This window comes from Chiloscyllium plagiosum, unplaced genomic scaffold, assembly GCF_037043375.1.
Source record: "Chiloscyllium plagiosum isolate Xiang-an unplaced genomic scaffold, Cpla_swu_hap1 HiC_scaffold_3, whole genome shotgun sequence".
NCBI classification, from domain to species: domain Eukaryota; kingdom Metazoa; phylum Chordata; class Chondrichthyes; order Orectolobiformes; family Hemiscylliidae; genus Chiloscyllium; species Chiloscyllium plagiosum.
In genome coordinates, this window is record NW_028270141.1 from 44,509,248 (window position 1) to 44,518,279 (window position 9,032).

Here is a 9,032-nt window from a genome sequence, read left to right on the forward strand (position 1 = left end):
GGTTTATAAAATCGTGAGGGGCATGGATAGGATAAATAGACAAAGTCTTTTCCCTGGGGTGGGGGAATCGAGAACTAGAGGCCATAGTTTTAGGGTGAGAGGGGAAAGATATAAGGGGCAACTTTTTCACGCAGAGGGTATATGGAATGAGCTGCCAGAGGAATTGCAACATTTAAGAGGCATTTGGATGGGTATATGAATAGGAAGGGTTTGGAGGGATATGGACCGGGTGCTGGCAGGTGGGACTAGATTGGGCCGGGATATCTGGTCGGCATGGATGGGTTGGACCGAAGGGTCTGTTTCTGTGCTGTACATCTCTATAACTCTATATTATTGTTAAATCAGGGTACTACGTTCTATCTCTTCTAGCCCTACAGCCCTCTAAGAACTCTGTGTTCTTCCAGTTCTGGCTTCTTTATGTATTCCCCCACTTCCATTGCCCCATTGTTGGCATCAATACTTACAGCTGTTTAGATTTTCACACTTGTGATTCTATGTTCCTTTGCCTCTCACCTTCTCCTCACTCCAATCCAATCTCCACTCCCCAGTAGTAAAGTCATTAGACATTGGGGGAAACTATGCACTGGCTGAGGTCATTACTAGCACAGTTTTTTAGCTGTTGGAGGCCATGTAGCACAGTCCTAGTTCATTAGTGCAGGAGGACTTCAAGGCAGTATCCTCGGCTCAAACCACCTTCAACTGTATTGACTTCCCTCAGCCTTACACTCTGAAGAGGGACTGTTCAATCTAATGCCTTCACTCCCTGCTCTTCTTCTGAACCCCAGCCCAGGGAGTGTGATATGGGAGTGGGGAGACTATTCCCAGTGCTGATATACTTCTCCAGCTCCTGATGAGTGACAGGTTTGGGGCATACCTCATCACCAGCCTGACTTTAAACAACGCTAACTCATAACATCACTAGATTGCCAACAAATCACTTCCTGTCTCCAACCAAACTCTCCTCATCAATTGCCATCATTGGTTATGAATCAGCCATGGGCCTTCACTGTGTAGAGTGGTCCACTCTCCATTATCTAAATGGGAAAATTCTTGATTGCCAGGAAAGCAGATATTATTCCCATAAACTGATATTTTAATTTTAACTGGTAAACAAAAACATTTCAAGAAAAAAATGTATATTTTTTTAAACACACGAATTCCTGGATTTTCCACTCATTTAATAGTGTCCGGGAAGTTAAGTGATAATCCTTTTGGACTCCAGGACAATCCTGGAGAACTGGCAACCTTACCACAGCAGATAGACTCGACCTACGTTTCAATGGGACAATGGAAGTGGGGGAATACATCCATTTTGACTCCCTTCTTGAGGCATGAATGGAGATGGTATTGGTTTTAAGATGGGTATCAATAACCTTACTGTCGCTACTTAGACCAGGAGAAGCAGCAAAGAGGTGCCACTTTGAAAGGAATCTATCACCGAGTGCCCAACAAGCCTTCCTTCCTGCATCAGGCAGAAGGCGCCTTTAAATATGGGAATTAGGGCCCTGCGACCTTCGCACTTTGTAACTCCACTTAGGGTCCTCAGTCTCCAGAAACGAAAGTTTCATCCCCTAGGCACACGGCTGTCAGCAGAGGACCCAGGAGGAAAATTATGAGATTGTTTAAAGGAACAGGTTTTCTACACTTTTACGTCAAACATTTTTGAGAATAGTTACAAAAATATTGGAGATAGTATGGGTTGTGGGTGGGGAAGCCGTTTGGGGGTTTGAGAATGTGTGTGTAAGTGTGGCGGGGTCAGTGGGAGGCAATTCCTCTTACGCTAAGTAAAGAGGGAGAGGGGGTTTAATCACTTTGACAGAATTAGCTGGAACAGATGGAAATGTTACTACAGGTATCTCTGATCTCCCTGGCTGTATAATCTGGATTACAATACAGTACAAAGAGCTGTACGAACAGCCAGAGGTGCTGGGAGCATTAGCCCAGTCTTATCAAGGGGCAGTGAAAATTTAAATGGGAACACATCATACAGCAGTATATCTGTAATCCCACGTTAAAATCCCTGTAAAAAGAGTGAGCATGCTTGGGTTTGATCATCCAAAGGGAGGTCAATACTCCTTTTAAACACTCAGAAATTCATGTAGAACAGAACAAGTTTGGGCCAATCCTCTTTTATACAGAATCATCAGAGGTCGTACTGAACTCTCTGGGGTTCTAGGGAAAAGGCAAGAGCCTGGAGGTGTGGATTATCAGATCAACTATGATCTTATGGAATGGCAGAGCAAACTCAATGGGCTGAATGGCCTACTCTGCTCCTACATCTTACTGTCCTATGGAAGTGAAGTTACTGTTGTTTTTTTTTGAAATGTGGAAACCAATTTACTGATGGTGAGTTCCCTCAAATAACGAAGTGTGACCTGTTCTGTTGCAGGTGTTTTCAGTTGCATGTTCTGTGTTTCCAGGACACTGGGAGGAATTGTTTGAAACAGCAGTGTAAGAGCAGATGGGACCTTGGATTAGTGACTCACCTGCAAGTAGGGAAGGTAAAATGGCAGGTTTTCTGCTCGCAGGAGTGTGCCCAGGAGATGAAGCTTTTATTTTTCAGCAATCCTGAAGAGTTGGCAACCCCTATCTGTGATGGGCGTTGTAGCATAGTGAATCAGCAGCCTCCACCTTCTTCAACGGTTGGGTCCATGGGAAAGGTTGGTGTTAGGACAATGCTTCTGAAGGAGTTCATGTTCAAATTCCACTGAGGTCCATCCAATCTGATGATTGGCAGTGTCTGACTGAGAACAACAAATAAAAGTTGCTGGTTCAATGAACAAGTTACATAAATGAACCCAATGTTACTATTTCTCTGAAGAGCACTTCAACATTCAATAACTTGACCAGAGATTTAACAGGTGAGGGTCTGTACTTTAAACAGCAGCTGCTATAGAAATACACTATCCAGAGAATTCACTCCAGTTCTTTGCACATCTGAAACACTAAGGGGGAAAGATGTACCTCTCCTTTGTTGGCAATTATGTTAGTTGATTCAGGTGGGGTAAAGGGGCAAGAATTAGACTGGGAGAAGAATGAGGGGATTGGGCAGCTGTTAAAGAGTCCATGAAGAATTCAGGATCAGGTGTTGTGGGTCTGGGGGAGTCGAAGGTGGGAGAGTCAGGGAGGTTTTCAGGCCTGGGTAGATCAGATGGTATGGGTGTTGGTGGGATGGGGGAAAGGTTTCAGTGGGGGAATCAGAAGTTGTCGGTGGACAATGAGTGTTAGAGGTAGTCAAGGGATTGGATGTCAGGATGGGAGGGCATGGCTGAGTCCATGGGGGATTGCGATGGGGGCGTGTTGGATCTAGGGGGTTAGGGGCAGGATATGTTGGGTCAATGGGGAACTATAGGTAGGGGTGTATTGAGTCTATTGGGAATTGGGGGTCAATATGTGTTGGGTTTATAGGGGATTGGGGGTTGAGAATGTGTTGGATCCATGAGGATTGGGGTGGGTGTGTGTTGTGTCTACAGGAGATTTGGGGGTGGGGGTTCTGGATCCATGGGGAATTGGGGGGTTGGGTTGGATGGTGTTGGATCCAGATTGTGGGAATGTCCATGAAGGTCAGTGGAGAGTTGAGTTTGAGTCAACTCAGCATGGGGGAGAATGGGGTGTCTGGTGTCATGAGGTTCGAGAGCTGTGGGAGGAGGAGGCAGTGGTCAGTGGTCACTTTGCAGAGGGATACAGTTAGTCAATTTACAATTAGTCAGGAGCTCCAACAGATTTTCATCCCTCTAAGCTTTCCTAGCTAACTAAGTCAGTCAGAACCTTCCAAGGTTTCCAATTCTAACTCAGAGTTGATGAATTTTTAGGTCGCACTCATTGGAAAAGTTTCAATTTCCCTGTCAATTCCCAGGGACTCAGCTGCACACAAATCGAGTCCACACTACACCAACAACCATGTTCCTAGTAGAAGATCTGGGCCAGTGTTACTTCCTCTTGGAACAGAAGTGCATTGATGCCCCTTCCACAAGAGGTAACAACAGTTGAAAACCATTGCTCTAGTAATTTTGGCTTTCTGCATATTTTCAATTTTGTTACTGCCTCTGCCTCTCCAACCATTCTGCTCTCTTCCTTGGTCATTCCTTAAAAATCTTCTGCTTTGATGAAGTTGTTATGGACCTGTCTTTGATAGCACTACTGTCAAGTGCTTTGGGATATTTTGCTACAGGACAGGTGCTAAATGAATGCCAATTGTTGTTGCAAAGTCAGATATGGTTTGTCTCCATGTCATTTTAATCCTCTATCCTTGATGTGATGTACATAAGATGCCAAGTCACCCTGGATGAGAGTAAATTATCCACACCACATATTGCGCCTCCCAGCAGAGTGACACAATGTAATTTGGCATATCGAGCTTTCCATTCCTTCCTCTACACCATGTAATGATCCCAGGACAGAATGGTAGGGGGTTGGGGGGAGGGGGGAGAACACCTCCTATCACGTCACCAATCACAATAGGTTTCCTGTCAGCCTGTCACTCATTATCTCCACCCTGGAGGCTTCCTGCCTCTATTCCTGATGAAGGGCTTTTGCCCGAAACGTCGATTTTCCTGCTCCTCGGATGCTGCCTGACCTGCTGTGCTTTTCCAGCACCACTCTGATCTAAACTCATTATTCACATTCAACACCTAAATACAGAAGAGAGCTCAGGAGAAACTCTTTATGCAGTGGTGGGAACGTGGACTGTGTTCTTACTGGGAGAGGTTGCAATAAATAGCATAGATGTGTTTAAGGAAATATCAGATAAGTGAATAGAGAGAGAGGCACAGGCTAGGTTGCGAAATTAATATGAGGAGGAGAGGAAGCTCATTTAAGGCATTAACCAGGTGGCCTGAACGGACTGTATACTTTAAATAGTTTTTCAGTGAGATACTTGACGAAGGTTATGGTGCGGTCAGAGTGCTGAATATAATTTAGTGAGATGCTGGGGATTCAAACATGTTCTTACATGATCATACACTGCTAATCTCCTGCAGAGTTCAATGACTGATTGCAATATGGTAAGAGAGTAGAAAATAATTATGATCCAAAAGAACTCCTCTTAATCCTCCCTCATAATTGGAACTTCTTATCAATGAGCCTCAGAATGTTGGGTCCTACCATGTGCATCCACACAACACTCCCTAACAGGAACTCCCCATGGACCACTCTGAATCACAAGCGTAACCTTCATTCAAGAAACTCAGGTCTAAACATTTCTGGGGTATTGAGGGGAGCAAACAGCAGGTCCTGGGGTCACACTTGTTGGGAGCTTGACAAGTAGCCTCCTAAATGTTTGTCTGTGGGGCTGGAGTCCGAATAAAGCAGGCAGTGAGTACAGGGAGGCTGCTCCCATTTCCTGATGAAGAGCTTTTGCCCGAAACATCAATTTTTCTGCTCCTCGGATGCTGCCTGACCTACTGTGCTTTTCCAGCACCACACTCTCGACTGCTCCCATTAGAAGCCATGTCTCCATTGGGACTTATCTACCGTCGATGAAATAATCCTCAAATTGAGTGAACGTACCCCCTAATCTTCCTGGAAGTTAATCCACTTGGGAAACCGCCCTGATAGCAGTGAGCCATACTAACATTGATCCCCACTATTCTAACAGTCCCTCCTCTGCCTCCAATCCCATCCCCCGGGCCCTGGAAAAATTCTATCCTTCAGTGCAAATTTGACAGTCCCAGGGTGGCTACACTGCTGGAGGTGCTGCATCTTTCTGCTAAGAATTAAATTAAATCAAAGTCTTGTGCATCTGCCTTAGCTCCAAAACACCTCACAGTCACGGTAATGAAGGAGACCAGTGGAGCCAAAACACCTCACAGTCATTGTAATGAAGGAGACCAGTGGAGCACTTCCCTGGTAGTCTGGACAATGTTTAGCTCCCAGTGAACAGTAGAAAATCCAATTATCTGGTTATTGACCTCATTCCTATTTTTGAAATCTCACTACAGACAAATTAGCCGCAATGTTTTCTACATTACAACAGTCACAGTTTAAATATATATAAAATTTTCTTTCATCAACTCAATTCAGTTTTCAATTGAGTGAACTGCATAATTGCCCTTGCCTGCTACAAGCTGCTTAAATATGAAAATCCTTTCCTTCTGCAGTTAGGTTGAGGCTGCAATCTTTAGGTGCCAGAATGTTGCTCAAAATGGAACAAAATGCGACTGTCTACCCCTGCCCCCACTCTCAAATCGTGTTTAATCAACAAACATGGAATTTTCCAAACTGTTCGACAGTTAAAAAGCTCCAGTTCAAGTTGGATGTCTCAGTTCAGTCAAACTGAGACAGAATTAAATGGGCGATCCATAATTAGTGTTTCTGCTTTTAGTCAAAATGTAATTCAGCACCAGATGTGAGTCTTATTCACAGCCATAATGGCCACTGGCACTAAACACAATGGCACCACAAAGTACGTTCCTTCTGCCAACAGCCAGTCATATCCAGTCATCATCCTGTGGCCACAACTATACTATACTATACAACTATATTAAGACTCAATCTCCACGGTATAGAGCAGGTTTTGTTATAAAAAGAATGGATGACTGAATGTGACAGGGAGGAGAATAACCTGGTGATGTTGTGTCATTATTTTTGTTGGAGCTGATCTTTAGTTTGGCACTTTGTATCACAACCTCTCATTCAGGTGTGAGATCCAAGCTATGCTGGAGCTCTGAACCTCAATCAGAAAGTGCTGCATGAGATACCCTCTCCTAGTGAGTGCAGACTGGATCACTAACTGTTGAAACCCAGCAGGGCACATTCGTTTGGAGGGTAAGATAGGCTATACAAGCTGCCTGACAAATAGGACTAACCTTTTTACTAAACATTCTTCGACAGGAGGTAGATGTCACTGGCTAAGCCATCATTTGTTGTCGATCTCTAATCATCCATTTAGTTAGGGCCATGGAAAGAGTGTTTAAGTCATCATCTCTCATGTTGTAATCTTGAAGGTTGAATGGGGACTTTCTTGACTCACTAGTAACCAGTTGGCCAATTAACTGCTCCTTATTGAGGACCTCAACTTGTCATCTGCCCAAGTATGTGCCTTTCTAGCAGGCAATTAAGGTTTCCAACAAGGTGACCTGCCCAACTGAGTTGTGAAAGGGGTCTCTATTTGCCTCAATTTGTTGTCAATCAGAGTTACAGATAAAATGGCATCCAATTCACAGCCCTTTCTCCTTATGAGCCCATCCCATGAGAACAAAGAAAACCACTGACCTTCTTGACATTAGATTCCCTGAACACCACACCTCAACTGATGGCCCTTAGGTTCCAGGGGTGCTGCAGGCCCTTGATTGGCTGGCAGCTTTGCTGAGCCTGAGATAGGGTTGGGGTTGGGAGCTTAAGTTCAGAAGCTTGTTGCTCAGTTCTTAATAAATAGACTGTATTGTAATCCAGAGGTCATTCACAGTAGTTGGGGCAGCAAGTCAGTCACCACTAAACTTGTCTATCCCCACACTCAAACTGTTGATTGGAGAATTGTGGCCATTGTCTCTGTAACAACATTATTGTAAATAACTGTTTGGTAGCACACAATTTGAATATTGCTGAAATTTTCTCAAAGTTTTTCATCTGGCACTCATCAGAACAAATAACAAGAAAGACCCAAGTTCTGACATTGGTGGTGTGCAGGTTTTTGGAGGGAATCCTGAGGGACAGGATGGACATATGTTTGGAAAGGCAAGGACTGATTAGGGATAGTCAACATGGCTTTGTGTGTGGGAACTCGTATCTTACTAACTTAATTGAGTTTTTTGAAGAAGTAACAAAGAGATTGATAAGGTCAGAGTGGTGAATGTGATCTATATGGACTTCAGTAAGGACTTTGACAAAGTTTCTCGTGGTAGACTGGTTAGCAAGGTTAGATCACATGGGCTACAAGGAGAAGTAGTTATTTGGAAAAAGAACTGGCTTAAAGGTATAAGATAAAGGATGGTGGTGGAAAGTTGCTTTTCAGACTGGAGGCCTGTGACCAGCGGAGTGCCACAAGGATTGGTGCTGGATCCACTGCTTTTTGTCATTTATATAAATAATTTGAATGTGAACATAGAGGGTATAGTTAGTACATAGGTAGATGACACTAAAATTGGCATTGTATTGGACAGGGAAGATGTTTACCTCAGAGTACAATGGGATCTTGATCAGATGGGCTAATGGACCAAGGAGTGGCAGATGGAGTTTAGTTTAGATAAATGCGAGGTGCTGCATTTTGGAAAGGCAAATCAGAGCAGGATATATGAACTTAATGGTAAGGTCCTGAAGCATGTTGCTGAACAAAGAGATCTTAGAGTGCAGGTTCATAGTTCCTTGAAATTGCAGTTGCAGGTGGATAGGATAGTGAAGAAGGCATTTGGTATCTTACCTTTATTGGTCACAGCATTGAGTACAAGAGTTGAGAGGTCAATTTGAGGCTGTACAGGACATTGGTTAGGCCATTTTTGGAGTATTGTGTGCAATTCTGGTCTCCCTCCTATAGGAAGGATATTGTGAAACTTGAAAAGGTTCACAAAAGATTTACAAGGATGTTGCCAGGGTTGGAGGATTTGAGCTATAGGGAGAGGCTGCTTTCCCTGGAGCGTCGGAGCCTGAGGGGTGACCTTATAGAGGTTTATAAAATCATGAGGGGCATGGATAGGATAAATAGACAAGGCCTTTTCCCTGGGGTCGGGGAACTGGAGGGCATAGGTTTAGGGTGAGAGGGGAAAGATATAAAAGAGACCTAAGGGGCAACTTTTTCACGCAGAGAGGGTGGTACGTGCATGGAATGAGCTGCCAGAGGAAGTGGTGGAGGCTGGTACAATTGCAACATTTAAAAGGCATCTAGATAGGTATATGAATAGGAAAAGGTTTAGAGGGATAAGGGCCAAATGCTGGCAAATGGGACAAGATTTATAAAGGTTGTCTGGTTGGCATGGATGAGTTGAACCGAAGTGTCTGTTTCCATGCTGTATATTTCTATGTCTCTATGACTCTAAGCAGAAAATAACATTTGTTTTTTTTTTCCTGTTTATATTTTATTAAACAAATTACAAAACAGT